A 26,453-nucleotide genomic window follows, 5' to 3' on the forward strand; every position below is an offset into this window, starting at 1 on the left:
CAGGACTTCCTTGGCAGTCCAGCAGTTAAGGCTCCCAAAGCAGGGGGTCGGGTTCGATCCATGGTCAAGGAACTAGATCCCGTACCACGTGCCGCAACTTAAAAGCCTGCACGCTGCAACTAAAGATCCCTCGTGCCACAACTAAGACCTGGTGCAGCCAAGTAAATAAATAAAGATAAATATTTTTTTAAAAAGATGCTCCTGCTATCTAGTGGGTGGAGACCAGAGATGCTGCTAAATAGCCTACGATGCACAGGACAGCACCCCGGCAAAGAATTATTGGATCCAACATGTCGATGGTGCTGAGGGGGAAACCCTAATGTAGAGGCATACAAAATCAGACGTGCACAGCCCCCTTCTCTCACCCCAGCCCTGCACCCCAAAGAGAACCACTGGTACCAGTTTGCTGCACAACTGCCCAGGCAGTATTCTGTGCATACACAGTACACAGAGTTCCTGTAAATGGTCTCACCCCAGAAGGGATGCTGGGGAAATGCTTAGAACCCAAGGGCGCTGAGATGGGCACGGAGGACGGTGTCTGTTTGTTTTGCTAAATCTATTCTGTTCTCACACACCGAAGGTCACACCAGCCAGGGGAGGGGTGGGGAAGTGAACGAAAGCCTTAGTCAGTCAGTTCAGTCGCTCAATCATGTCCAACTCTCTGCGACCCCGTGGACTGCAGCACGCCAGGCCTCCCTGTCCATCACCAACTCCCAGTTTACTCAAACTCATGTCCATTAAGTCAGTGATGCCATCCAACCATCTCATCCTCTGTCGTTCCCTTCTCCTGCCTTCAATCTTTCCCAGTATCAGGGTTTTTTCCAGTGAGTCAGTTCTTCAATCAGGTGGCCAAAGTATTGGAGTTTCAGCTTCAGCATCAGTCCTTCCAATGAATATTCAGGACTGATTTCCTTTAGGATGGACTGGTTGGATCTCCTTGCTGCCCAAGGGACTCTCAACAGTTTTCTCCAACACCACAGTTCAAAAGCATCAATTCTTTGGTGCTCAGCTTTCTTTATAATCCAACTCTCACATCCATACATGACTACTGGAAAAACCATAGCTTTGACTACACGGATCTTTGTTGGCAAAGTAATGTCTCTGCTTTTTAATCTGCTAAGTTGGTCATGGCTTTTCCTCTAAGGAGCAAGCGTCTTTTAATTTCATGGCTGCAGTCACCATCTGCAGTGATTTTGGAGCCCTCCAAAATAAAGTCTGTCACTGTTTCCACTGCTTCCCCATCTATTTGCCATGAAGTGATGGGACCAGATGCCATGATCTTAGTTTTCTGAATGTTGAGTTTTAAGCCAACTTTTTCACTCTCCTCTTTCACTTTCATCAAGAGGCTCTTTAGTTCCTCTTCACTTTCTGCCGTAAGGGTGGTGTCATTTGCATATCTGAGGTTATTGATATTTCTCCCAGCAATCTTGATTCCAGCTTGTGCTTCATCCAGTCCAGCATTTCTCATGATGTGCTCTGCATATAAGTTAAATAAGCAGGGTGACAGTATACAGCCTTGATGTACTCCTTTCCTGATTTGGAACCAGTCTGTTGTCCCATGTCCAATTCTAACTGTTGCTTCTTGACCTCCATACAGATTTCTCGGGAGGCAGGTCATGTGGTCTGGGATTCCTATCTCTTGAAGAATTTTCCATAGTTTGTTGTGACCCACACAGTCAAAGGCTTTGGCATAGTCAATAAAGCAGAAACAGATATTTTTCTGGAATTCTCTTGCCTTTTCTATGGTCCAACGGATGTTGGCAATTTGATCTCTGGTTCCTCTGTCTTTTCTAAAACCAGATTGGACATCTGGAAGTTCACAGTTCACGTATTGTTGAAGCCTGGCTTGGAGAATTTTGAGCATTACTTTGCTAGCGTGTGAGATGAGTGCAATTGTGCAGTAGTTTGAGCGTTCTTTGGCATTGCCTTTCTTTGGGATTGGGATGAAAACTGACCTTTTCCAGTCCTGTGCCCACTGCTGAGTTTTCCAGATTTGCTGGCATATTGAGTGCAGCACTTTCACAGAATCATCTTTTAGGATTTGAAATAGCTCAGCTGGAATTCCTAAAGCCTTATACCTCTATAGGAGAAGGCAATGGCACCCCACTCCAGTACTCTTGCCTGGAAAATCCCATGGAAGGAGGAGCCTGGTAGGCTTCAGTCCATGGGGTCGCTAAGAGTCAGACATGACTGAGCAACTTTACTTTCACTTTTCACTTTCATGCATTGGAGAAGGAAATGGAAACCCACTCCAGTGTTCTTGCCTGGAGAATCCCAGGGACAGCAGAGACTGGTGGGCTGCTGTCTGTGGGGTCGCACAGAGTCGGACACGACTGAAGTGACTTAGCGGCTATACCTTTATAAATTGTGATACTCTTTCTTTTCTCCAAAGAGCACTCTGAAAACTGCACATTGTAATGCAGGCAACCTCTCTAACTGGGACTAACTCATAAAGTCCAGGATTTCAGCACAGAATGACACGCTGAAATAATCTAGTCCCACCCAACTTCTTATTTCACAGATGGGAAAACTGAGGCCCAGGACTTTTTGTAAATAGAAAAATCCTCTTATCAGTCTCTGCTTCATTTACTGGGACTTTAATTTCAGGCTTCCACTGTAATGCACAGTGATAGCTTATGTTCCTGATGTTTTTTCTTGGAAATGTCCGTATGTGAGGTTGGTTACAGTGGCTGACAAAGGGGATGTAGTTTAGCAAACTTGGAAAGCTAAGGACAGTGTCCCCTTCATGGATCACAGCCTTGTCATGGCAAAGGGGCTTGCATAACTCAGTGAAGCTATGAGCCATGCGGTGCAGGGCCACCCAAGATGGATGGGCCACAGTGAGAAGTTCTGACAAAGAGATCGAACTAGGCAGTCCTAAAGGAAATCAACCCTGAATATTTATTGGAAGAACTGATGCTGAAGCTGAAGCTTCAATGGCTTTGGCCTCCTGATTCAAAGAGCCAACTCGTTGGAAAAGACCCTAATGCTGGGAAAGACTGAAGACAAAAAGAGAAGGGGGCAGCAGGGGATGAAATGGTTGGATGGCATCACCAACTCAATGGACATGAATTTGAGCAAGTTCTGGGAGACAGTGAAGGATAGAGGAGCCTGGCATGCCACAGTCCATGGGGTTACAAAGAGTTGGACACAAACTTAGTGACTGAACAACAGTGTATTAAATTTCCCTGAAATCAGATTTATTTTTGAGTGTGTCCTATACTCCAAAATTATCTCCTACCTTTTTTTTTTTTTTTTTTTTGACTGTGCCATGTGGCATGCAAGGTATTAGCTCCCCAGCCAGGGTTCATACCCATGCCTCCAGTATCAGGAGCGTGGATTCTTTACTGCTGGATCACCAGGAAAGTCCCTCTCTGCTTTTAAAGGATGGCCATAGCAAAGGAGAGGAGTTTTTCTGTTCAGATTTGTTTGGTTTCGGTGCCCTTAAAAGGTGGAAAAGAAAGGTTGCAAACCAATGGCAGTCTTCTTGAAAGAGCAGGAGGGATTTTACTGGTCTGTGAACTCCCAAGGTCTAGGAAGTACTGGTTTAATCCCTTTACTGGCTGAATTGAGGGCAGGGCTTGCTGTCATTTTCCAACACCCACTGAGGAGCCTCACAACTTCGGGGAGGTCGGTTTTAATGCAGTCTCAGGTATGGCGTGTTCCCCCCAGGGGTCATCCTCCCATAACCAAGCTCCTGTCCTTTACGAGGCTGCAAGGAGCCCCTAAGTGGAAAGCATGATCCCCGCCCATGCAGGGCTCCAAGCGAGGACCTCGGAGGCCAGCTCTGGCAGCAGAGGGGGCACCCGCGCCTGGAATCCACTGTGGTCTCCATCACCCGGCCCTCTCCCACCCCCCTCCCCAAAGGACGTGAGCCCCTGCCTGGCTGACTCCTTGCAAGAAAAGTGATGACACGCCTAGACAGTGTATTAAAAAGCAGAGACATCACTTTGCTGACACAGATCCATATAGTCAAAGCTGCGGTCTTTCCAGTAGTCATATGTGGCTGTGAGAAGTGAAGTCAAAGTCGCTCAGTCGTGTCCATCTCTTTGCAACCCCATTAACTATATAGTCCATGAAATTCTCCAGGCCCGGATACTGGAGTGGGTAGCCTTTCCCTTCTCCAGAGGATCTTCCCAACCCAGGGATGGAACCCAGATCTCCCGCATTGCAGGCAGATTCTTTACCAACTGAGTTGTGAGGAAAGCCTGGATGTGAGAGTTCAACCATAAAGAAGGCTGAGCACTGAAGAATTGATGCTTTCAAAGTGTGGTGCTAGAGAAGACTCTTGAGAGTCTTTTGGACAGTAAGGAGGTCAAAGCAGTCAATCCTAAATGAAATTAACCTGAGTATTCATTGGAAGGACTGTTGCTGAAGCTGATGCTCCAGTACTTTGGCCACCTGATGGGAAGAGCTGACTCATTGGAAAAGACTGATGCTGGGAAAGATGGAAGGCAAAAGGAGAAGGGGCAGCAGAGGATGAGATGGTTGGATGGCATCACCGACTCAGTGGGCATGAATTAGAGTAAACTCCGGGAGATAGTAGAGGACAGAGGCGTCTGGTGTGCTGCAGTCCATGGGGTCACAGAGTTGGACATGACTGAGCAACTGAACAGCAACTGGCTAGTGAGAGAGATGGGAACCTTAGTGAGGAGGGGCCGCATTAAGAAGACTCCCTGGGCATCCTCCATACCTGTTTTCCCAGATCCCTCAGGTGGAGAGGAGCCTGAACTCCAAGCTAAGGGGTTTGGCTTAGACTCTTTGGCACTGGGGAGCCCCTGAAGCTTCTGAGCAGGCGAGAAACAGAATAAAAAAGGCTGTTTCCTGGAGCTCAAAATGGCAGCAGCCAATTCCAGGAATTTGATTGGAAGCGGGGCTGGGACAGGAAGCCAGGTGGGCACAGGCCAGTGTGAGAGCTGCCTCTGGAGTGGCAGCAGTGGAAGCCGAAAAGGAGGAAGCAGAGGAGAGGGTGGAACTCAGGCCGGGATGAGGGAGAGCCCTAGTCCTGGATGAACAGGGTTTCCAACGCTGATGGGGAAGATGGTGGGTTTGCCAGTGGGGGAGACCGCAGAGGTCACAGAGCCTCTCCCAGCCCAGTAACATCATCTGCAGAGATCGGGTCATGGAATCGGGCGGGGGGCGGGGAGACGGGTATGCAGTGAAACTGTGCCTGGAAACCACCCAGGCCGCAGGGGAGCAGCAGACAGGTGCCAGGGAGCTGTGAGCAGGGCCATGGGGGTCCATGGAAGGCTCTTGACAGCCAGTGATATGATCATATTTGCCTTTGGGAACCAGCCCCTGAGAGCAATGGAGAGAGGGCAGGCTGGGCGGCAGGGAGACTGTGCAGGAAGCCTCTGTGGCCAGTTGTCAGGTGAGGTGTGAGGTCGGCCTGGGCCAAGCGGGAGGTGATGGGCCCTCCTGGAACATGGCCACCCCCACCCCAGGACCCAGCTTGCTTTCTGTCCCCTTTGTGCACAGGCAACCAGCGTGATGAATGGAGGGTGGCAGGCATGGGTCCCGGCGACCCCGCTCTAGGGCTCTCAGTCACCGTGTCTGTGCACACAAACCACGCCCTGGGCCGGCCCCTGCAACAGTTGCCAGGACAGCAGAGGCCTGGCTGTTTGACCAGAGAGGCAGCAGCTGCCTCGTGGGAACATGGGGCCCAGCACCAGATCTAACTTTCCTTCCAAAGAACTTCCCCCCGGCCCACCTCCCAGCTCCCCATCCTGCCTCAGCCCCCAGCAGTCTCCCCGCCACTTGTTTCACTGGGGACCCGATCTACATTTCTGCTGCCTCTCCTCTCTCGTCTCTCTCTTCCTGTGCTTTCACGGTGTGCACAGTCATTTTTGCTCACTTCTCTCCCTTTGGATTATTAATGCCTCTTTGTTCCTTCCTGTCTCCCTCCCCAGGGTGTCAGCTCTCCTAGTTTTTCTTCTCTTTTGCCTCCTCTTGCTGCTGATGGCTATCTCAGTGCCCAGCACAGTGCTGTGTGCCTGGCACACAGGGCACAAATGGTGTCCCCTCGGGCATGGCGGCCTGTTCCCTGTCCCCACATGGCCTCGCAGTGCATTCCCTTCCTCCTTCCTTTTCTCCCGTGTGTTTATCTGTTTGCAAGATGGACCTTATAACCTTGGCAGTGACATTTTCAAGGCAGGCTTGGTTTTCCTGCCCTCTATTTCCTGCTGACTACCTAGAGGCATTCCCAGCCCAGTGATTTATGACAGTATCTACCCGGTAGCATGTTCTACGGCTGTGTCCCAGGGACAGATTTGTCAACTTTTCACCCCTGTGATGGTGTCCTTCCTTGGTCACACCCACAGTCACAGGCCTCTCTTAGAGACTGACTCTGACAAGCATCATCAAAACATTCCAGCCAAGGAAACAGACCCAGTAACCCTGGAATCAGGCCTTGTCTCTCCCCGCAAGCTCCAGAACTCGCACTTGTGGCCTGACACTGCTGTCTGGGGGGGACGTGGGTGGGGGATGCCAAGGGGTGGGTGGCTCTGTCAGCACCAGCTTGCCTGGGAAAACGGAAAGGTTGGGGGCCACTGGCTAATTTTATTTTTTAGTCAGTATTTATTAAAAAAAATTTTTTTTATCAGACGAAAAGGGTATGCATTGGTTCATGTAGCAGAAACATTGGTAGGGAGGTATAAGGGCTCACCCTGGAAGGGCAGTGGAAACTGAAAAGGAGGAAGAAGAGGAGTGGGTGGTACTCGGTCCTAGATAAGGAAGGGATTCATGGGTTCAAGTCTTGCTCACTCTGCGTCACAGGTCTCCTTTCCTCCATGCTGGGCCCCTCCTTGAGCAACCTCTCCCCTAGGAGGACCAGATGGCCACCAACAAGGAAGCTACACCTTGTCCTTCCAGCATACCCGACAGGGGAGGGCCCCTCAGGAGAGGACAGGACTCCCCCAGCCAGTAGTTCCTGAACAGCGGAGATCTGAGTCTTATTGGTTCTATCTGGGTTGAGGCCCCACCCATTGGCAAATAGGAAGATCTGATTGGCCAGACCTGGTCACACCTATTCTTAGAGCCAGGAGAAGGGGGTTGGACACTCAGCATTGTGCACCCCTCTAGGAAATGGCAACCCATTCCAGTGTTATTGCCTGGAGAATCCCAGGGATGGGGGAGCCTGGTGGGCTGCTGTCTACGGGGTCACACAGAGTTGGATACGACTAAAGTGACTTAGCAGCAGCAGCAGCAGGTGTTACTGGGCAGCCTGGTTCCCCCAGTCCAGTGTGGTCCTTCCTCTGGACCTCCAATGACCCTCTTTGGGAGTGACCAATGCAACAGGCTCTGGATCACTATTCGAAGGGTCCCTGTAGAGACTTCTGGAATAATAGGCACCACTTATGTTACCTGTTTGGGATTTTCCTAATTGATACTGGAGTTTTATAAAGACAGGGCATCCCTGTGTGATGCCTGTCACTGGCTGGTTTCTCTGGTATGCCTGTTGCCGTGTCCCCACGCACCTGGACTACTGCTGGGTGGGCTGTGGGTATGCAGTTAGTGTTCGCAGAATCAGTGGCTGGAGGGGGACCACAGGCCTTGCTCCTGCCCCTCAGGGCCCACCGGGCAGCACCATCCCTCCATCCCTGCCCAGCTTTCAGAGCCACTCAGCTATTTTATCATCATTATAATTATTGGTGGTGGTGGTTACTCTTGTGACTGCATCAGTTCAGTCACTCAGTCATATCCGACTCTTTGCGACCCCATGGACTACAGCACACCAGGCTTCCCTGTCCATCACCAGCTCCCGGAAGTTGCTCAAACTCATGTCCATCAAGTCAGTAATACCATCCAACCATCTCATCCTCTGCCGTCCTGTTCTCCTCCTTCCTTCAGTCTTTCCCAGCATCAGGGTCTTTTCCATGTGCCAGTTCTTCACATCTAGTGGCCAAAGTATTGGAGCTTTGGCTTCAGCACCAGTCCTTCCAATGAACATTCAATACTGATTTCCTTTAGGATCGACTGGTTTGATCTCCTTGCAGTTCAAGGGACTCTCAAGAGTCTTCCCCGGCACTACAATTCAAAAGCATAAATTCTTCAGTGTTCAGCTTTCTTTATAGTCCAACTCTCACATCCATGCATGACTACTGGAAAAACCTTAACTTTGACTAGACGGACCTTTGTCGGCAAATTAATGTCTCTGTGACTGCATGGCCATTGTTTTTGTTCAGCCTAGAAGTATCTCCCAACTCGGGGAGCAATCTTTTATTTTGTTTTGTTTTAAAAAAAACACTTTATTTTCTATTGGGGTGTAGCCAATGAACAATGTTGTGATAGTTTCAGATGAACAACAAAGGGACTCAGCCATACATCTATGTGTATCTGTTCTCCTCCAAACTCCCCTCCCATCCAGGCTGCCACATGACACTGAACAGCGCTCCCTGTGCTGTAAGAAGGTCCTTGTCGGTTATCCATTTTAAATACAGCAGTGTGTGCCCGTGCATCTCAGACAGCAGTCTTGATCACCCTCACCTGCTCTGCCTACCTTTACTTCAGGGATAACGTTTTGTGCCAGAATGCATAGCGTCACGATTCCTTAGCTGATCCTCAGATCTAAACACCCTACAGGGTGGTCAAAGGGCTAGACCTGGCAGATACTTAATAAACCCCTGTGGTGTCCAGGCCCCTTGTGAGGCAGAGACAACATGTCATAGCCCCTGGCCTAAGGGGCAAGGGGACATGACTGGAACACCCACAGATGTGCTGGAGACTGTGACACCCACTGTGAGGCTGCTGGGTGGATGATCCAGGTTTGGATCTGGTCAGAGCCAGAATCTCTGAAACCCAGTTTTGTTTTGTTTTTAATTTGGTGCCTCTTAGTTGAGGCACCTGGGATTAATTTTCAGTCTTAATTGCAGCATGTGGGATCTAGTTCCCTGACCAGGGATCAAACCTGGGCCCCCTGCATTGGGAACTCAGAGTCTTAACCACTGGACCACCAGGGCAATCCCTGAAACCCCAGAGCCAGACTCTCTGATTGGTCACCACGCTCGGCCCTCTTCCCTCCTCTTACAGTGAGGAATGAGAGAGCAGCCATGGAGCATGCTGGTGATTTGGGTTACAAAGATGATATGTGACAGTGTCCAGTTCAGTTCCCCGGACCCAGGAAAGAGACTGAGCGTGGATGTTGGGTCACAACCCCTAACACGGTGCTGTGGCAGGTCAGAGAGGGACAGAATCCTTGCACGTGAGACATGGCTTCAAGCTGCCCATGAGCCCTGAGTCCCAGGGGCTGAGCAAGGTGGGGAGGGGTGCAGGGTCAGCAGTCAGCCTGGACCCTTAGCTTCTAGGCAGGTTACTTAAGACACTGACTTGCGTCTGTCACTGAGTCGTCCTGGACACGCCCGTCCCAACTGTCCATCATCAGCAAATCTCTGATTCTGATGTTGGACAAAGGACTGCTATATTCATGGAAGCAGCATGTAGACGTTTAAAAACTCACTCTTTAGAGCATGGCTTGAGAGCAGGTGAGAGGAAGGATTTTAGGGGGACTCTGGACTCAGACTGTCTGATTCACAGCCTTGCTCTGCTACTTATTAACGTGAGGCTTTGGGCAAATCACGTAACCTCTCTGGGCATCTGTAATGCAGGGATGATGGCAGCGTGTTTAGGAAGATTAAATGAGATAATCCAGGGTCAGAGTAAACGTTCAATGCATGTTAGCTGTTCTTATCATGATGGAAAGATGCAAGCTTCTGAATCAAAAGGCCTTCTTGTAAAACGTGTAAAACCTCCCCCCATTTGTAATGACACACCTTGTCTATATTCAGGTGCTCCTGATACCTGACTGAGGATGCTTTTTCTGGCAGAGCATTGGTGAAAGGCCAATGAACCCCTGAAATTGTATAGGAGAGTGCCTAGGTGCCCTTATGGTATGCTGAATAATGAAAATATGAGTGAACAGTGATCCTAAAGATGTCCACTTCCTAATTCCAGAGCCTGTGAATGTGTTGCCTTATATGGTTATAGGGCCTCTGTGTATTCACCTTATCCAGATGGTCATGATGTAGTCACAAGAATCCTTGTGAGTGGGAAGCAGGACGGCCAGAGTGAGAAGGAGATGTGACAACGGTTGGAAGATGGGAGGAGGGACCAGGAGCCAAGGAATGCTGGCGGCCTCTAGAAGCTGAGCAGGCAAGGGACAGATTCTCTCCTGAACCCTCCAGAAGCAATAAAAACCCTGCTGACACCTTGATTTTAGACTTCTGACCTCCTGAACTGTAAGAGAATGAATTTGTGTTGCTTTTAAGCCACTATATTTATGGTAATTTATTATAGCAGCAACAGGAGATGAATAGCCCTTCTCAGGGTTGGGGTGTGGTGGGTTAGCACATAGGTGTTTATCAGCTTTTCAGACTATGTTGACAGTCAGGTGATGAACAGTCACTGGTCCCCAGCATCTCACCTTGCTCTGGGAGCCCCCTGCTGGGTGTTACTGCAGCCTCCTCACCCCATCCTTGGGCGTCCATGATCTCATGAGCATATCTGAAATGCAGGTATATTTTTCATCACTGATTTAATCTCTGGAAAGGCCTCTGAGAAGCCCCATAGAATGTGTTAGTGCCTCAGTCATGCCCAACTCTTTGAGACCCCATGGTCTGTAGCCCGCCAGGTTCCCCTGCCCATAGAATTCTCTAGGCAAGGATACTAGAGTGGGTAGCCATTCCCTTCTCCAGGGGAATCTTCCCAACCCAGGTCTGCCTCATTGCATAAAGATTCTTTTACCACCTGAGCCACTGGGGAAGCCCCAGGGGTTCCTCAGTCACAGCCATTACAGGTGCCCACAGAGCATGCCTCCCCCGGTCCTCAGTAGCAGCTGACACTGGCTCGGGGCCTCATTTCCAAGATGCTGCTGCCTGTCTGGACAGAGAAACGGGCTCCGATTCCAGCAGCAGGAGCCATGGCACTGATGTTATAACCCACTGGCCAGACCTTGGTCATATGGCACAGCTAGCTGCCAAGAGGCCGGATAATGCTGTCTTTACTCTGGGAAAGCATGGGAAACTGACCATCGGGAGTTTTTTTAACAGTGGAGGAAGGGAAGAGTGGATATTGGGAGCCATGAGCAGGCAAAACAAAACCATCCTACTGAGTATCAGGCTGGTGAGTTGTCACCTGCTCTCAGGAGGTGACCTATGCTTAGAGGTGAGCTATGCCCTACGGGTGACATCTCACCTCAGCCATCTGAGTCTGGCGCATCCCTGAAAAGCCCGGCCCCTTTTCCCACCCTGAGCTGGGTCCTGATTGGCACTTACAGATCAGAGGGCAGAGAGGAAAGACAGCTGAGCTGCACACTCTGAGGCCCCCAAGAAATCGTTTTGCATCTCAGCAGTTTCACTGGGGCTTCCCTGTAGATGAGGAACCCTCTACAGTAGATGACTGGGCCTCTGCAGGATCACCTGTTGACTGCAGAAGAAGCAGATGAGTCTTTTTCAGTTCCTGGGATGATCTTTTCAGTTCCTAGGAGACTTTAAAACCTGGGGCGGGGCAGGGGTTTCCTGGTGGCTCAGTGGTAAAGAATCCACCTGCCAAATGCAGGAGACACAGGTTCGATCCCTGATCCAGGAGGATCCCACATGCCGCCAAGCAACGAAGCCCGTGTGCCACAACTATGAAGCCTGTGCTCTAGAGCCCTGAAGCCTCAACTACTGAGCGCACGCGCCACACCTACTGAAGCCCGTGTACCCTAGAGCCCGTGCTCCACAATGAGAGAAGCCACTCCAGTGAGAAGCCTGCACACGGCAACAAAGAGTAGCCCCCGCTCACAGCAACTAGAGAAAGCCTGCTCAGCCATGAAGGCCCAGCACAGCCAGAAAGAAATAAAAAGCCTGGGGGAGTGGGTGGCGGTGAGTGTGGGCTAGTAACAGGCTGGGGAAATCCAAATGTCATCCCTCCCTCTCTGCACCATGTCTTGACACTTACTGTGTACCCAGCATAGTACACTTAACATGAATGAGACAGTCACTCCTCAACCCCGTGAGGTTAATTCTGTCTGTTCTGATCACCTCTAGAAAGAGACGGCTCTCACTCCGACCCTTGCACTGATTATGCCTTGACCTCTCTGCAGAGTCAGGGAAGCAGCCCAGCCCTCACAGGGAGAAGACATTGGAAAGCATGAATGAGCTATGTCGTGAAGGTACTAAGCTCTAGGCCAGGGGTAGTTCTTGTTTTGTCTCCCATCGTGGAAGAGGTGTCAAGGCCCTCAAAGCAAGCCCCCTTCCCCAGGCTGTTTTTGTCCTTCCCCTCTCCTGCAGGCTGCCCTGCTTTAACCTCTATTCCAGTTTTATAATTAAACATTGGTGTCAATTATTTACAGTCTGTCCAGATGAGTATCAGGGTTCCAGGGGACTGAGTGACTCACACGGGGGAAGTTAGTTCTTATGGAGGGGAAATGAGAGGAAGGAAAACAAGAAATTCTACTTCCTGACCGCAGAGGCTGAGGTCGGCCTAGGCAGGGCTTCCGGTGGATGGGGTATAGGGACGGGGCTCTCTGTTGGAGTGTGGGGACTGAGAGACGATGGGTAGTGGGGCATGCTAGCTCTGGAGTCAGACATAACCAGTCTGAATCATTACTGTGCCATTCACTGTGTGTCTTAGAGTAGGTACCTTAACTTCTCTGAACTTCAGTTTCTTCATCTGTGAAATGGAGATTATTCTAGATACTTTCTCATTAGAGTTTGGGGGGAAAAAGCAAGATAGTAAATAATAAATTAAAATGTAGTTATATTAAATAGCAATGATAAATTATCAATATTAATGTAAAATATTCTAAATTTTATAAATAAAATATTACACGAAATTAATTTGTTGTTGCTGTTGAGTCACTAAGACATGTCTGACTCTTTTGCGACTCCATGGACTATAGCCTGCCAGGCTCCTCTGTCCATGGGATTTCTCAGGCAAGAAGGCTGGAGTGGGTTGCCACTTCCTTCTCCAGGGGATCTTCCCAACCCAGGGATCGAAACTGCGTCTCCTGCATTGCAGGTTGATTCTTTACCACTGAGCCACCAGGGAAGCCCAACATGGAATTAATCATAGTAGTAATAAATGCACGGAGAGCAGCCGGCACAGTGCCTGGCACTTGGTGTGTGTGTGCATGCTGGTCGCTCAGTCCTATCTGACTCTGCGACCCCATGAACTGTAGCCTGCCAGGCTCCTCTGTCCATGGGATTTTCCAGGCAAGAATACTGAGGAGTCGATTCCTAGGCAGATTGATAAGAAGTTCAGGGTCCCCAAGGAGGAGAAAGGGGTCTGGGGCTCTCGAAATGGAGATTGGGGGTCTGAAATTCTTAAGGAGGAGAAAAGGACAAACGTTTTTTTCCTCTGCATTCCTTCAGATCAGATCAGTCGCTCAGTCGTGTCCGACTCTTTGCGACCCCATGAATCGAAGCATGCCAGGCCTCCCTGTCCATCACCAACTCCCGGAGTTCACTGAGACTCACATCCATCGAGTCAGTGCTGCATTCCTTAGTCTTAGTCAATTACACAACTCAGTTTAAACTCTGTACTAGGGATGATACAACAACAATGTATCTGGCTGGAGGACAGTTTCTCCTTCCTGAAAACCTTCTGACTAATTCTGATATCTTAGAATGTATATTACGGGAGTGGGTCTGGAGGATCTTTCTATTGTTAAATTCTAATCTTGTTATCCTAAAATTTAAATTGCTGGAGTAGGTCTGGTAAAATTTTCACAAACTTGAGACATTCTTTTGATTCATTGTAATAACTAATTAAAAGGTATATAACTCCATTGCTAACACTAGCAAGGGGGTACTCTTTCTGCCCCCTTCTGATGTCTATGTCAGAAGCTTTCTCTATCCCTTTTATATTTTAATAAAACTTTATTGCACAAAACCTCTGAGCGATCAAGCCTCGTCACTGGCCCCGGATTACATTCTTCTCTTCTGGAGGCCAAGAATCCCGGCATCTTTTCCTGGGTCAGCAACAACCTTTCAGTACTGCACTGGGTTGCCATGCCCACCTCCAGGGGAACTTCCAAACCCAGGGATTGAACCCAGGTCTCTCACATTGCGAGTGAATTCTTTACTATCTGAGCCACAAGGGAAGCCCAAGAATAGTGGGGTGGTAGCCCACTCCAGTACTCTTGCTTGGAAAATCCCATGGACAGAGGAGCCTGATAGGCTGCAGTCCGTGGGGTCGCAAAGAGTCGGACACAACTGAGCGACTTCACTTTCACTTTTCACTTTCATGCATTGGAAAAGGAAATGGCAACCCACTCCAGTGTTCTTGCCTGGAGAATCCCAGGGATGGGGGAGCCTGGTGGGCTACCGTCTATGGGGTCGCACAGAGTCGGACACGACTGAAGTGACTTAGCAGCAGCAGCAGCAGCCTATCCCTTCTCCAGGGGATCTTCCCGACCCAGGAATCAAACCAGGGTCTTCTTCATTGCAGGCAGATTCTTACCAGTTGAGCTACCGGGCACTTGGTAAGTGCTTAGGAAATATTTAAGGGTGTTGCTACAATTCCAAAATGTAACTGCTGGAGAGAGAATTGAGTATGTCAGGTGATTTCCTAAAAAATCAGAAGCAGGTAGAGACAGGGAGCTGGAGATGGCAGCTCTGGCTAAAATGCTTCCAGTGGGAATCACTGGTGGAAAGTGGAGAGGAGGGAGTAGGGAGGGGGTTGGGCGGCTCAACTGTGTTCCCAAAGGGCTCTTGGCAGAAGGTTTGGGAACCACTTCTATGGAGGCAACATTGCTGTAGCTAAAAAAGAAAATGTCCAGATATGGGCAGGATAAACTTTCTCAAACTGTGTCCTAATCTCCAGAATCAGAGCCAGTCTGATAAAGGCCTGGGAACAGGGAGGGTTTGGATCTACAGGATTCATCGGCCCTCAGAGGTCTGTCTCCTCCACACACCTCTGTTTGGTTATTAAAACCCCCTCATAGAAAGACTACATAAAATAAACATCTGCCTTGCTTTGGCCTCACAGTTTAGGAACTTTAGCTTTGAGCCACCAGGAGAGCCTGCTGATACAAGCCTGAGAGTGTTTGCCTTTTATCACACTTTCTGTCCAAGCAAAGTTAGAACAGGTGCTGACTTGGCTCACGAGCAGAATCGTGGGTTAACCTGTAAACCAGGTCAAAGAGTGCCAGGATGCCCAGCCTCCCTCCAGCCCAGTCCCACAAGGACTGGGTGCAAAATTCACCAAGTGATTGGTTTGGTCAAGAGTAAGGAACTGTGCCTGATTAAACCAACTGTTAGGTAAGTAAACAGCCTGAGTGTTGGCAGGTGCCACAGAACACGAATGCTACTTGTATTCATTTCCTGTGGCTGCTATAAGGAACTACCACCCCAAACTTGGGGATGGAAAACAACGCAGATTTATTCTCTTGCAGTCAGGTTCATGGGCTAAAGTCAGAGGGGCTAGTTGCTTCTGGAGGCTCGGGGGAGAATCCCAGTCCTTGTCTTTCCCACTGTAACAGCCCAGGGAGGTAGATCCCAGCGGGGTGGTGGTGTTGGTAGTTCGGTCGCTAAGTCGTGTCCGACTCTTGCAACTCCATGGACTGTGGCCCGTCAGGCTCCTCTGTCCATAGGATTTTCCAGGCAAGAATACTGCAGTGGGCTGCCATTCCTTCTTCAGGGGATCTTCCTGACCCAGGGATCGAAACTGCATATACTGCATTGCAGGTTCCTGCATTACAAGGGGATTCCTTACTTCTGAGCCACCCGTCCCCTCTTACAGATGAGGCAACAGGAGGAGAGGGGTGAGAATTCACCTTTCTAGGTAATGATTCAGTAGCAGAGCTGAGATGCAAATGCATCTTTGGCCCGGAGCCCACTCTGGGAATCCCACCATGTGGAGGGTGGAGTTGACCCTTGCAGTCGCCGTCCATAGTCCCTGATTTTAGAAGTCGTCACCTCTGCCCTCCTGTACTATGTGCTGCAAAATGACTCTTGAGAAGGAAGAACCAAAGGATTCAAGCTGGTGTCCAAAACACCCTGCTACTCAAGGACAAACAGTGTGTCCAGACTGTGCCCAGGTTCACATGAGCCTGTCTGGCAGCCGGGGGTGGGGGGCAGTGAGGTGAGATGTGCTCCAGGCTCTCGTCTATCCCCCTAGTCCTCCCGCCTTCCCAGACTCAGAGCTGCACGTCGGATGCCTGCACTTCTGGTCCCCAGAAGGTCGGCTGTGACGTCTCACTTCACTTGCTCCTCGTGCCCAGAGGATAGCCTCAGTGGTGGGACCATAGACCCAGCCCTTAATAATAGCTGCTGCCCTGCCTTGAGAGGAGCTCATCGGGCTTGGCTGAAAGGTTGCTTTTCCTTCACCCCGCAGATGAGGAAGACCTGAACAAACAGCTGGGCTCAGGGCCACCACCTCTAAGCTGTGAGGCCTGGGACAAGTTCCTCAACCTCTCTGTGCCTCAGTGTATTCAGTGATGATGTGGACGAAGGTGGGGACCACCTTGTCTAGTCGTGGGGCAGGATAAATGAGCTCACTTGTGCAGAACGCTTAGTGTGAGCCTGGCATGCAGTCAGTGTCCAGGAAGCAGCAGCAGATATTTCATAGTTGCTGATGGTGGGCTGGGGCTGAAGTCGGGGAGGCCAGGTAGGGTGGTCAGTGCCTGTGTTCAGCCCTGCTTGCCAGAGCAGGAGGCCATTGTTGGCGCATTCCCAGAGCCTGGAGAAAGAGTCAGGCTCACTTTGATGGTGACGAGCTCTCAGACTCCATCCTGGCAGGGAAACACACAGAGATGTCACATTTCCCGAGAAATATTGAGTGTGGCGGGAGCCCTGGATATCAGGTCCTGGTGCCAGCCCTGTAAGTAGGGTCACATTCCAGCTGCCTGCTTAGTTTCTCTAAGTTTCTTGAGAAACTTAGACAAAAACTTAGTTTCTTGACACTGAGTCAAGGTCCTGAAGAAAAGATACCCGGTTTGTTAACTTGCTCCTTCTGTTTATGGCTCCCGGAGTCTTCAGAGTAAGTTAGTCTTCCTTAATTTCCTTCCTTAATTTCAGCAACACTTAGTGGATTAGCAACGAGACTGAGGACATCAGACCTTATAAAAATTACTGATGTCTTATGTGGGGGACGGGAAGCTGCTTATTTTCTCTTCAAGAAGTGGTGCATCCTGGGAGGTGTCTGCTCCCCTTTATATATATCTGCTCCCATATATATGTATGCTTTGTTGCTCATTCATGACCAACTCTTTGTGACCCCATGAACTGTAGCCTGCCAAGCTCCTCCTCCATGGGATTCTCCAGGCAAGAATATGGGAGTGAGTAGCCATTCTCTTCCCTAGGGGATCTTCCTGACCCAGGGATTGAACTCTGGTCTCCTGCATTGCAGGTGGATTCTTTACCATCTGAGCCACCAGGAAAGCCCATCTCCTCCCCCATCTCTGTGCAGTTTTCCAGACTCAGCCCTTCCCACAGGACACTTTATCTCCTCCTGTCCCCAGACTTTGCCCCAGTGAAGTTTACAGATGCCTCCAGGCCCTGCAGAGCTGCTGCTTTATCCTCCTCCTTCCAGCCCCCTTCAAAGTGAATTGGTTGCTCTTTCTATAGGCTCTTTGGATACGCCCTGTTTTAGCAGTGCTGGGTAGTGATGAAAAGCATGGGCTTTAGAATCAGACATAACCTACTCCTGCCTTGTACTAGCTGTGTGGCGTCTGACCAGTTATGTTCCCTCTCTGAACTTCACTGTCCTAAATGGAACTGCTGCTGCTGCTGAGTCACTTCAGTCGTGTCCGACTCTGTGCGACCCCATAGATAGCAGCCCACCAGGATGCCCCGTCCCTGGGATTCTCCAGGCAAGAACACTGGAGTGAGTTGCCATTTCCTTCTCCAATGCATGAAAGTGAAAAGTGAAAGTGAAGTCGCTCAGTCATGTCTGACCCTCAGCGACCCCATGGACTGCAGCCTTCCAGGCTCCTCCGTCCATGGGATTTTCCAGGCAAGGGTACTGGAGTGGGGTGCCATTGCCTTCTCCGTAAATGGAACTAATAACTATTAAATGATTGGGCACGGAAAGATCTCAACAGAGGGCCTAGCACAGAGTCGGCATTCAACACATGACATTCAACATCTCTCACCTGGTGCTGACTTCCCTTCTAAGAAGAAGAGTAACCTGTCTTTCTGCTGGACTGTGAAAGTAGTCTCACCCATCTGTGCATCCTCCAAAGCCCCAGGCGCACAGTAGGGACCCATGAGTTGTTGGGGCTAGATTCTTTAAAAAGCCAGTTTAAAAGAAATGCACACTTGTTACCCCTGATGCTTTGGTGATGAAGCATCTCCAGCGGTCATCCGTACATCGCCCATTTCCGGCCTATGTGTGCCCCCTCCCCCCTCGCTGGGAGTGGCCCACAGGGACTAGGCCTTGTGGGAACTGATGTTATATAAGGGGAAAGAAGTGGGCTTCAGAGTCAGATTTGATTGTGCATCTTGACTCTGCAGCTTTCAGCTGTGTGGCTCAGGGCAAAATGCTTAACCTCTCTGAGACTCAGAGGTCCTGGGGCTAATCCTCTTTGAAGGGCACCTCTGAGGCTTGGATACCTTTAGAAAGGGTACTTGTCTCCTTCTTGAACTGTTCCTATTATTATCCTTACTCTGTCTCTCAATTCACTCAGTACCCTTTCTTTTTCATTATCCTATCAGCTCTCTGGCTCAGGCAGCCCTCCCCGCTCCTCTGACTTTATGACTCATTTGCACAGTGCTCTTCATTTTTTCCCGAGTGCACAGTCTAAAAGAACAGGAACCTGACACTCTCTGACCTCAGGGGAGATGGCCTGAAACTCCCAGGAGGGACGGGGCTGCGGCAGAGGTTGCTCAGAGCCTTTCTTCCAGCCCGCACCCCCTCCCCACGGCAGGGGACTGGAGCTCGGTGACAAAAGTGATTGTGAGCTGAAACTTGGCAGAAAGGGCCTCACTGAATTCCTCCTTTGTGACGGAAATGTAGCACAGCCTGGTCCCTGCGAATGGAGCCGGGGATCCCTTTCCCAATTATGCAGCTTGGCAGAGAGAGGTTGGGGCGCAGGGAGAATGGTCAAGGAGCCTCTTTGTCATGGGGGCTGGTTATGCTGCCAGACACCTCCGACTGCTGAGATCTCCTCCCCCGGGTGGGCTGGACACTTCTGGAACTGTGCCTTCCAGGGCCAGAGAACAGAGCTCAGAGGCCACATGAGGGTCCAGAGCACAGCCTAGGTTTCTAAACTGTGTTCCAGAGAATTGCTGGGATTCAGCGGGAGAGGGGCAAGGGAAGGCTTGCCCATCAACACTTGGGACACTGTGCTGTTTCAGCCAGAGCAGTGCTGTCCTCTGTTGTTCGATTTTATTTAAATTGTTATCTCTATACTGTCTCTAGGGCTTCCCTGGTGGCTCAGCTGGTAAAGAATGCAGCAGACCTCTTGCAATCAGGAGACCCAGGTTCAATCCCTAGGTCAGGAAGATTCCCTGGAGAAGGAAAATGGCAACCCACTCCAGTATTCTTGCCTGGGAAAATCCCATGGATGCAGGAGTCTGGCAGGTCCACGGGTTCACAAGAGTCAGACACGACTTAGCAGCTACAGCACCACCACATACAGTCTCTGTCTATATACTGAAAAGTGAAAGTGAAAGTCGCTCAGTCCTGTCCGGCTTTTTGCGACCCCATGAACTATACAGTCCATGGAATTCTCCAGGCCAGAATACTGGAGTGGGTAGCATTTTCCTTCTCCAGGGGATCTTCCCAAACCAGGGATCAAACTCAGGTCTCCCACATTGCAGGCAGATTCTTTACCAGCTGAGCCACCAGGGAAGCCCGCGTCTGTATAGAAAGAGATCCTAAGTGTGGACTGGTGATAAGTATCCACCCCCCTCCACAACTTGGGTCTCAGCCAGGTGAGCACTCAGATGTTAGAGCCGTGGTGGGGCTCAGCCCTCTCTTCCCCTCAACTCTCCAGGGAAATCCCTTGACCTGGCTGTAGCTGGTTAGCCAAGGATGTGTGTGGGAATAAAGACAGCAGATGCCCAGGTTGGAGGAGCAAAGCTCAGGGTGCTCACCTACCTGCTAGGAAGACCAGGGGCCAGGTGAAACCTCAAACCCCACCAGGAAATACTGACAGAGTCAATGTCTTGGGTCAGAATGGAAGTCGCAGTTAGCCTGGGTGACTTTCCCATGTTGTTGGGAAATCATTTGCATAAGGACATAAGACTTGGATATCCTGAAAATTAGCTCTATCTAATCCTGTCCCTCTCGATGCCAATCTTGGACTAGGCATTTTCCCTAATGGATACAGGATATCAGTTAAACTTTTTAACTTGCTAGATAGTCATTCATTCATTCTACAATAGTTATTAAGCACCTGTTAACTAAGAGTTAATAACTAAGTCTGTTAATAACAAGACTGTGCTACAGTCTTGACACAAGGTGCTGAGTGCTGGGTATACAGAAATGAACAAGGCGAATGGGACTTTTCTGTCAAGGCGTTTACACTCCAGTGGGGAGACAATAGGAAAGCAAAGCAAGGCTGTTGTAGACTGAGGTAACATCATCCATCCATAGGAAGGAATGTCATAAGTACCAAAGCATGGGGCTTGAGAGTAGCTGGGTAAGGGAGAGGATAGTGTAGTGTGATCAAAGAAATCCTCGCTGAGGAGGTGGCATTTGAGCTAAAAGACAGAAGCGGTAAGGAAATGGATAAACAAAAAAGACAGGTAGATGGGAGGGAGGTTCAAGAGGGAGGAGACATATGTATACCTGTGGCTGATTCATGTTGATGTATGGCAGAAAGCAGCACAATATTATAAAACAAATATCTTGCAATAAAAAAAATTTTTTAAGAGATTTTAAAAAAGGGTGGGGGAGGAAGTTTATAAAAGGAAGACTAGAAAAATAAATACATCATGCTCAAATCCAGAAAAAAAAAAGACAGAAGAGTTTCAGGCATTGGGAACAGTAAGTGCAAAGGCCCTGCAGCAGGATGTGCTTAATGAGACTAGAAACAGACAGGAAGCCCCCTGAGGGTTGGTGAGTCAAGAGATAAGAGGCAAGAGCCCAGTCCAATCTGGTGGGATTTGAAGGCCACAGCAAAGGAGTTCGAATTTTATGCTAAGAACAATGGAAAGGTATCAACTCTCAGAATCTCCTACTGTAAAATATTCCAGCCAATCAAAAGAGTATATATAGGTGTATATATATATATGTTTAATGAATAATTTAATGAACACCCAGGTACCCTTCACTATTCCTCCTCGACACCATTTCTCACTCCTCCAGGGAGATACCTGTTGTCCTCAATTTTAATTCATAATTTTGCCTTTCTTCCTAATAATTACAGAGATAAAGCAATACATTGCCTGGTTTTGAACTGCATATAAATAGAATCATGCTACCTGTGTTCTTCTGCAATATGCTTTCCTGTTCAGCCTCACATGTTGTCAGAATGGTCCGTGCTGGTGCATGGAGCTGCGGTTTATTCCTTTTCTCTGCTGCATCGTACTCCAGTGGACCATAACTGCATAGTCAGCTACTGTCAGGGTTTATCTTTTCTCCTGGGACATGACATTATTCGATTTTCTAATGTTGAATCAACTATGCATTATTGGGATAAACCTTTTTGGAAAATGTGGTTGGATTCCATTTGCTGATATTTTGTTTAGGATTTTTGTTTCTGCACTGGCAGATCAGCTTCACCTGTCATTTTCCTTTCCTGCCTTGTTGCTTTTGGGGTCAAGATTGCACATTCCCTATAAAGTGACCTGGGGAGTGTTTCTCCTTGTACTCTCCAGAGCACTTGTATAGGTTGGAGAAACCCATGGAAAGATTTCATCAGTGTGACTGCCATGTCATCATCCTTTTGCAGCCCTGCTCTTGTTAGAGTCTTGGCTTCTTTTGATATAACTTTTCTTGCATGTGCCTTCTCCCCCAAAAGCAAAGAAAACACATGCCTCCCGCATGAGTACCTCAACTTGACATGGTCACAGCATACTTAGAAAGCTGCTTTTCTGGTTTTTTACAGGTGGGTCCTTAACACAAGATTTTTAGCATGAAGAGTTGTCAACTGCCTCCCCAGCTAACCACAGGTAGGTGCCTCTCTTAACTGGTTCACAGCTTTCTTGAAAACCTAAATACAGGATCATTCGTTCATCTCTTAGGGCTGCCTCGAACCTGAGTTGTGATGGACCCAATTCCTGGGTCCCAAGGTGAGTCTGGGCCAGCTGGGACCTCAGGCTGCTCACCAAGGCTGCTCTGTTTTAAGGACATCTTGGAAACTATGTGACCCAAATCCTCTAAGCACAAAATTAGCTTCTTTCCATTATTTTTGAAAGGGAAAGAACACCATGCTAAATATAACGTGGGTCAACAAGCCAGAAACAAGATAAATAGCCACCAGCTGCACGTTGGGGAGCTGGGTCTCCACGCCCCACAGTGAACCTTCGAGGTCTTGGTTTCCAGAGGGTGGGAGGAACCAGCAAAGGATCTGAAGCTACCGTTGGACACAAAACCCTGCCGCAAACCCAAAAAACAAATGCCTTCATTTTGTTTTCTTATTTGAAAAACAACACATTTCTGTGTTTTCTAGTTATTACCCTCCCAAGGAGAAAACGAAAATAAAAACCATTCTGATCCCAACACCCAGAGAAAATAACTATAAACATTGTGGCTTGTATCATTTGAGTGTTTTGAAACTTAATGTAACACATTCAGTGGAGTCTCTCCCAAGCTTTTATTCCCCACTATCATTCTTTCTTTTTAGATGTTCTTTTTGTAGTGCTCCCCCACCCCGCCACTCCATAAAACTTTAATACCAGATAGGCTGAGTATCTATGTACCATGGAGGACCACAAACTCTGTAACAATTAAGATTATTTTACACCATCCCCAAGAGCCAAGTTTCCCCCCTTGTGGGTGAGCTCACCCCATGGAGAATGCAGTCTTTAAATAATATTAAATAACAAACCTTCCTGTAGGAACTCACTGTGTGCTGGTCACATACTGTTCTGGGTACTTTATGTACATTTACTTGTTGACTTATCATAACTTTCCTATGAGGTTGAGTCCTAGAGAGCTTTTATCTGCATCTTAACAGTTGTAGAAACTGAGGCACAGGGAGGTTAAGTCATTTGTCCAAGGTCACTCAGCTGGGAAGGTGCAGACAGCCCAGGCAGCCTGGTTCCACAGCTCACACTTAACCACCAAGCTGTGTTGCCTTAAGACAATACATTCTAACTGTAAAAAATTCAGACTACAGAAATAGAGTATGTAGGTCTTTTGTCTCTAAAAAATACAGAAATAGAGTAAAAGTTACACTTCCTAAGCCCCCTTCATTCCCAGAAACAATCTTTGGCACAAGTTTGGAATGTGTCTCTCATCTGGGATTTTACATATATGTTTACATATATGAAATATATTGCCTCTTTATTTTAACATAAGTAAAATCATTCAGCCTTTTCCCCTATATATTCATATGAATAATACATGCCCATGTACAGAGCTTTATAAAAATTAGGATCACACTGAACATACTCTTATTTGATTTTAAAATCTATCATCAGCTGCTTTGAGACCATAATTCAGTAAGTGCGTATTTTATTTAACCAGATCCAGACTAGTGGCTGTTGAAGTAGTTTCTAGTTTCCCACTGCTAAGTTAGGATGAATATCCTTGCCCTGTACATAATTCTTAGAAGTTGGAATGACAGAGCTTGAGGGTATAAACATTTTTGAAACTTTTGATCCCTAAATGCCAAAACTTGCCACCCAGAAAAACTGTATGAAATCGCCCATCCCAACACCCTCACCCACACTGAGTATTACTGCCGGTTTTCAGTCATTGACAACAGGCCAAGAATGTGTTCGTTCTGATGTTTTCATCTCTGCCCATGTCCCTCATCAGGGGCCTGTTTTACTCATGTGACAGCACAAAGCAAAACTTGAATTGAGAATGTATGAGAGCGAGGAGCCAGTTAGGGTAATGTGGCCACATCACTGAGTTAATAAACAGGTTGTCAGCCTCCCTGGTAAGAGGCCTGGCTGTCCAGCCCTGAGCAGGTGCTCAGTGAATAGTTTCTTCTTCTCTCCTGCTTCCAGCACAAGGCTCAGGCTGCATCTCTCTACCACTGAGCCCCCTAGTTCTGACCTTTGTCTCCAATCCATTTGGCAGAACCGAGGCGTTGCTAGGGCTGCGAAACCCCTCATCCTTCCCTTCGCTGGCCATGAGTGATGTGAGAAGCACACCGCCTTGTGTATACAGTAGGCGATTAGCAGCTGGCCTCACTGCAAGTGTCTCCGACAGGATTCTTGTTCAGTGTTCTGCATGCACACACGAGCATGGTCATACACCAGCACACGGGCATGTGTGTGCATGTATGTACACACTTGTACCCACCCATATAGTATAGCACATTCAGGAGGCAGACCCTCATATGTGAAGTGGGGCTTCTCTCTCACAAGATTCTCCATATGCCCTCCAGCCTGAGTTAGGACCCCCGGCTGCCTAGTGCCACAGTTCCTGTACTTTCTTCTCATTATTTTTTTAATTTTTAAAAATTTTATTACTTTATTTTTGGCTGTGGGTCTTCATTGGTTTTATTTTGTGGGTCTTCGTTGCCGCGGGGACTTCAGTTGCAGTGAGAGGGGGCTACTCTAGTTAATGTGGCAGGCTTCTCACTGCAGTAGCTTCTCTTGTTGCAGAGCCAGGCTGTAGGGCACATGGGCTCAGTAGTTGTGGCTCCTGGGCTCTAGAGCACAGGCTCAGGACTTGTGGCCCACGGGTTTAGTTGCCCCATGACATGTGGGATCTTCCTGGATCAGGGCTTGAACCAAGGTCTCTGGCATTGGCAGGCGGATTCTTGACCACTGAGCCACCAGGGAAGCCCTTTTTAATATTTTTATTGTGATAAAAATCACATAACGCATACTATTGTAACCATATTTAACTATGCAGTTCAGTGGCACTAAGTACATTCACATTGTTGTGCAACTCTCACCATCAGCACCATCATCCATCTCCCGAATTTTTCATCTTCCAAAACTGAAACCCTGTCCCCATTAAACACTTAAGTCCCCATTCCCCCTCTCCACCTCCACCCCTTGGCCCCTGGCATCTACCAATGTACTTTCTGACTCTATAAATTTGACTATTGTAGGTACCTTATATAAGTGGAGTCAGGTGGCGCTAGTGGTAAAGAATCTGCCTGCCAATGCAGAGATGTAAGAGATGTGGGTTTGATCCCCTGGAGGAGGGCATGGCAACGCACTCTAGTATTCTTGCCTGGAGAATCCCATGGACAGAGGAGCTTGGTGGGCTATAGTCCATGGGGTCCCAAAGACTCGGACATGACTGAAACAACTTAGCACCCAATGTAATTGGAATGCCTTCTTAAGAAGGCATTAAGTTATATTTAACTTAATATATGTCCTAAAAACAGATTATGCCTTATTTTTTCTCTCTCTCTCTCCCTGCTTTATTGTTATTCCCTGTGGACTGTTCTCCTGCTGGCCTGAAACCTCCCCGCTAATCCTTAATTTGTTCATCAGTATTTCTCTAGTACTGAACACTGCTTAGCAGGTACATGTGAAATATTTGTTGAGTGGGAGAAAAAAAAAGAAGGAATGGACTTCAAGCCAGTAGAAGATGTTATCCCAATTATTTTTAGAGTATTTTTGAACAAAGTGGCCAGTTTCAGACGGAGCCCAGTGCTTGATGAGAAAATATCTCGGCAGCATCAGATTTCACATGGCCTGGTTAGCCATCTTTTTGCAAGGAGCGGAAAGAATGTGGAATGGCAAATAGGGCCTTGCCCATCTAAACAGCTGTAAAGTTTTACTGTTCTGCAAAGATTGCTGTGGCAGGGATAATGTATTGAGGAGTAATTAGCCAGGAGCCTTACTCGCTGGTCCTCCAGCCCCCTGAAAGTGTTCCAATCTCAAACCTTCAAGTCACTGGCTTATCAGGCTCCCTCTCCCTGCCAGCAAATTGTTACAGACTCCCAGCTGATTGATCCCATGAGCACAAGGTCTCGGAGCTGCTTCACAAGATAGGGTTTTTCATCCAGCTGGGCACAACAGCTAAGATGATGGATGTGCAGGTTTCTGCCCCTTTAAGAAAAGCAAAACTCAGAACTTCCCTGGCAGTGCAGTGGTTAAGACTCCCTGCTCCGCATACAGGGGGCACAGATTCCATTCCTTGGTTGGGGAACTAAGATCCCGCATGCCACACATGCCGTGCCAGCCAAAAATAAACGGAAAAGCACCCTTTAAGAGAGAAGGAAAAAAAAAAGGTAAAACTCCATGTGGCTGAAAAGAAGCATGCCTTGCAGGACAGCTTCATCTGGCTATTTCATTCATTTGATTCAGCAGGCATTGGGGGAGGGAGGGTGCTGCTATGTTCCAGGAGCAAAGTGGAAAAGAAGTGGTCACAGAAAGAGATTTGCCACAGAAGATCCTGGGGGCTTGTGGGAGACACAGAAGGGCAGCTGAGCAGGGCTGATCAAA

The 26,453-nt window shown here is 48.5% G+C and overlaps 1 protein-coding gene across 4 annotated transcripts in view; it reads left to right on the forward strand.

The window, feature by feature from the left end:
- Positions 1-26,453, forward strand: part of TMEM51 (transmembrane protein 51) — a 59,787-nt gene that overhangs the window by 28,001 nt on the left and 5,333 nt on the right. For all 4 annotated transcript variants that reach the window (XM_086343807.1, XM_086343808.1, XM_086343809.1 and 1 more), the window contains exon 2: positions 21,977-22,040. The gene's annotated coding sequence lies outside the window, so the exon portion shown is untranslated. The remainder of the gene's footprint in view (positions 1-21,976; positions 22,041-26,453) is intronic.

Source organism: Bos grunniens, chromosome 16 (assembly GCF_055505025.1).
Source record: "Bos grunniens cultivar Pamir isolate PY7600 chromosome 16, Bosgru_T2T1.0, whole genome shotgun sequence".
In the NCBI taxonomy this organism is placed as follows: domain Eukaryota; kingdom Metazoa; phylum Chordata; class Mammalia; order Artiodactyla; family Bovidae; genus Bos; species Bos grunniens.